Source organism: Limulus polyphemus, unplaced genomic scaffold, assembly GCF_000517525.1.
Source record: "Limulus polyphemus unplaced genomic scaffold, Limulus_polyphemus-2.1.2 Scaffold758, whole genome shotgun sequence".
Classification (NCBI taxonomy): domain Eukaryota; kingdom Metazoa; phylum Arthropoda; class Merostomata; order Xiphosura; family Limulidae; genus Limulus; species Limulus polyphemus.
This window is the reverse complement of record NW_013666368.1, coordinates 224,711-229,495: the sequence shown is the minus strand read 5'-3', so window position 1 is coordinate 229,495 and position 4,785 is coordinate 224,711. Positions and strand designations below refer to the sequence as shown.

Below are 4,785 nucleotides of genomic sequence, written 5' to 3'. Positions count from 1 at the left end.
CAAAACAGCAATTAGAACTCAGAACTATGAAACTAATGTATATAATGAGCGAACTGAAGACTTGACGACTTTTCAGACACTATTGGTATATGTATAGTTCCAGGGCCTATCGCATATTCGTAGACAGAGTGTTATTGTTTGTTTGTTTGTTTTTGAATTTCGCGCAAAGCTACACCAGGGCTATCTGTGTTAGCCGTCCCTAATTTAGTAGTGTAAGACTAGAGGGAAGGCAGCTAGTCATCACCACCCACAGCCAACTCTTGGGCTACTCTTTTACCAACGAATAGTGGGATTGACCGTCCCATTATAACGCTCCCACGGCTGAAAGGGCGAGCATGTTTGGTGTGACAGGGATTCGAACCCACTACCCGCAGATTGCGAGTCGAGCCTGGCCATGCCACAGTGTTATTAATGCCTGCTAGAAATGAACGAGCAAAGTAAGTGTTGAGAAAAAAGTGTGAATTGTTATAATTTTCTACTACTAAACCGGGTCTCAACATTGGAAATTTATATAGACATGGATTACTTGTTTGTAAAAAAATGGTTTAAATGGGCTCTTTGTTAGTTAATTTGATTTTTACTAACTCAGACTACCCATTAAGGAAGCAAAAAATGTAAAAAGGAAAATGTTTCCCTTCCGTCTTTGTTTTGTTGTTAAATCCCTAATGACCTCATTGCTAATTGCATAACGTGCTTTGTGGAAGGTTATTCTTGACTCATTTAATTGATTAGGTACTAAATTTAAAGCCACAAGTCTATTAAAAGTGAAAATTTGCCCTATTTCAGGGTGTATTTTATCCCCGTTTTCGGGGAAAATTCTAAAGCATAAATAGCCCATGCACACTGTCGAACAGATTCCAGTTATCATACAAAAAAATTATGGTAATCCAGTCTGCCAACCCTGAGTTATGGATGCTAACACACAGACACGTACATGATGGATCATCTTTGTAGAAAGGTGAAAGAATTGGTCCAAATTGGTCGGTTGTTATTTGAGTTGATTACTTTTACAAACATGAGAAAAATGGTCTAAGTTTTTTGTTTGTTATTTGATTTTCATGGCCAGGTGGTTAAAGCGCTCGACTTTACAATCTGAGGACCGTGGGTTCGAATCCCCGTGTCAAGAGAAACCCAAGAGTTGGCGATGGGTGGTGATCACTAGCCTTTCCTCTAGTCATTCACTCATAAATTAGGAACGGCTAGCGCAGATAGCCCTCGTGTAGCTTTGCGCGAAATTTGAAACAAACCAAACATTTAATTTGATTTTTATACAGAAATGACAAAATAGTCTAAATTGATTGGTTATTATTTGATTTGATTTTTTTGACAGACATGATAAAATTGCCTAAATTGGTTGTTTGTTATTTGATTTGATTGTTTACAGGCGTGATGAAAATGGCATAAATTGGTTGTTTGATTGAGGTTTTTTACAGATGTGATAAAGATAACCTACTTGTTCGTAATTAAGCACAAAGCTACACAATCAGCTATCTGTGCTCTGCCCACCACGGGTATCGAAACCCGATTTTTAGCGTTGTAAGTCTGCAGACATGCCGTTGTGCCGCTGGGGGGGAATTTTTTTAAAATCTAAATTGACTGTTTGTTATTCATTTGATTTTTTTATAGACATGATAAAGTGATCTAAATTGATTGGTTGTCATTTGATTTGGTTTCTTTTACAAATAGTTGTTATTTGATTTTTTACAGATAGAAACACAGTTCAAAAAGATACTAACTCCATACACATACTCACGCTATCAAGGAAAAACAACTGTTTGTGTAAAGATGGATCTTCAGTAGAATGTTCAGCGGTTGGTGACACCTCAATAGACAATTTTTGGCCTTTAACCCAAACAAAAATGTTAAACCAACTCCCCGAAACTGTTTGTATTCTCTATTATTATCTGTAAACTTATAAACAATGCATATGATCCAGCGTACTAAGCGTATTTCCGTCCTCATTGTTTACGTTAACTATTTTAAAATGTATCTTGTACGTTATATTGAGTAAATTTCGAAGTATATTTTTACGAACACCGTATTCTAATATTCTGGTAATAATTCTATCTAGAGCGTAATTTTATTTTTACTAATAAGTTAATATACGAACACCGTATTCTAATATTCTGGTCATAATTCTATCTTGAGCGTAATTTTATTTTCACTAATAAGTTAATATACGAACACCGTATTCTAATATTCTGGTAATAATTCTATCTAGAGCGTATTCTTATTTTTACTAATTGGTTAATATACGAACACCGTATTCTAATATTCTGGTAATAATTCTATCTAGAGCGTAATTTTATTTTTGAAGAGAACGTAGACAATACATTATATCATTGCTTAGCCAACTAGCTACAGCCTATTCGCAACTAATGAAATATACACGACGTTATGTTTAATCTGTAAAAACAAAACAGCGTTCATTATATTACTTCAAGCGTCTTCTATGTTCCCCATTATCAAATAATTACTTTTTTGAGCTTTGGGATAGTTTGTAAAACTGCAATACTAACTAACTGGGGAAATGATTTTCACTCAAAAACATAGATTAGAGCAAGATTTTACATCATTTTCATCTTTTTTTTTGTACATTTTCAAGCATGTAAATGAGTTTAACCACGGTTGTATTTATCTTTTATTGTATTTCTATGTATGCTTGATGGAACATTCACAGGTTATTTGGAACATGCATGAACCGCATGTTTGTGATATCGTTTTAATCGAAGGATGACTTTAATAGTAAATAAACGTTTAATTTTAATCAGTCTTCAGCTTGCGTTTCTTTCAAATTTCAACGACTTTACAGTAAGAAAGAATTTAAATGTTGACTTTTCTTTTCTTCCTATCGACTTTTTTTTAAAAAAGTACAAGTAATTATTTTCCCAAAAAATCGATCGTTTACTTCACGTGTTTTAAAAGACACTCCCTTAGTCTTTTTTTTTTAGAAGTTAGCTAATTAAGCAGTGTGCATTCACGTGTGTTTTCTGCTTGATATAGACATCAGGCCGTATTTTTTTTTTTAAATACGAAATTGGACATGAGAAAAGAAGCCCTGCAATATACGTAAAGAGATAACCCTCGAATGAGATTTCATTTGTTGCAGTTGTCAATTTTTGTTGTTCATTTGTTGCAGTTGTCAATTTTTGTTGTTCATTTGTTGTTCCTGTTCTCCATGCATTCACTTGTATAAATTGTTACCAAGAAAGCTTTGTACTGAATGAAAATAAATGACTGTTTTTTTCTTTCAATCGCACATGTATATATATTCTTCCACGTACTTATTGTTCTCATTTAATACGAAATGTTTTTTGCAAACTATGTGTTGAAAATTTTATCAATACTTATGTAATAAATGTAAGTAAAATAAAAAGATTTCGTAATCTGAATGTATAATGAAATTAGCTTCATGTAGAATATATTAAAATACGTTAAAAACAAGAGAAAAGGCTGGAGCAGTATTGTAATACTATATGTATGTGATTTACAGTTTTGGAGATAAAGTGCAATTATATTTCAAATAAAAACATCTTTCTAATATTTTTGTAACATGAGAGATACAAATTTAACACAAGAAGTAGTAGTGAGGATTGAAAGAGAACAAAATCTTGAGGATTTACCAACTGTTGTTGCATTGTTAAACTATTAGTGGACTTCTTCCAGCTTTGTTGTTGAGGTAATGGTGTCGCAGCCCTTCCAAAGCAACGAGCCCCCTCCCCAGTGGCACAGCGATATGTCTGCGGACTTACAACGCTAGAAACCGGGTTTCGATACCCGTGGTGGGCAGAGCACAGATAGCCCATTGTATAGCTTTGTGCTTAACTTAAAAACAAACAAATCTAAAGGAATAAAGTTTGTAGAACATCCTCATCCACAAAGTGAAGACTATAGTTACAAAAGAGAACTCCCAATGTGGGAAGTCATTATCATCAAGTTGAGGACATCTCCTGCTACCGTTAACACATTAGTGGTCATGTACCCGGATATATGGGAAAGAATTTAACGTTGTTGTGTATTTTTTGATGTTGAGACACAAAGGAAGAAGTAGCAAAATTAAAGAATGCTGGAGAATAAATCCACTCCTCTCGTCTTGAAATGACACTAAGTTTACTTAGTTATTCTTCTGATCTATTACACCTACCTATTGAGCCATACATAAACTCTGTCCTGAAGCTTAGCCTGTCATTTTCTATAGACACACTTAAACATATTTAAATACTTTGTGAGCATTAACTAATGAAGGTGGATACCCGTGGACCGTTATTAAGAGGTCAGCACTTTATATGTGATAAAACATTATCTAATTACACTGTTATACATTATACGTAAATTTAAATAACCACAGGTGTTCATAATCTGTGTTGTCTACTAATCAATTAACAACTAGGAAAACATGATTTATTTTAAAGACATTAACCCAAAGTTCGATACTAAAGTAAATAAAATCAAATGCAACTTTTCTCTTACTGTTTTAGCTGTTATGTAAATAGTTCATAAAAGTGAGACATTTAAAAAAAACTTGATTGATACAAAATCATGTGCATGTGACCACTCAAGGATGACTTCTTTTTTTTTTTATTCCTGTAAACTCCCAGTGGAGAATAGGGCCGCAACAACACCTCGCCAATGGAAGGTGTTGTTGCAGTTACTTGTAGCAGGTTAGTTTTTACGGGGTGGAGTTGCTAGCCCCACGCCCAACACTCCTCCTTTCTCATCCTGGACTTGGGACCAGGCAAAGGCGGAGGTTGGCATGTTTGGTGTGAAGGGGATTCGAACCCGAGA

General features: G+C 34.4%; 1 protein-coding gene across 2 annotated transcripts in view; it reads left to right on the top strand.

Annotated features, from left to right (window-relative positions):
- The window catches only part of LOC106460357 (myosin light chain kinase, smooth muscle-like), a 20,598-nt gene extending 17,364 nt beyond the window's left edge, over nucleotides 1–3,234 (top strand). For both annotated transcript variants that reach the window (XM_022387045.1, XM_013920049.2), the window contains exon 8: nucleotides 1,708–3,234. The gene's annotated coding sequence lies outside the window, so the exon portion shown is untranslated. The remainder of the gene's footprint in view (nucleotides 1–1,707) is intronic.
- The last annotated feature ends 1,551 nt before the right edge of the window (nucleotides 3,235–4,785 follow it).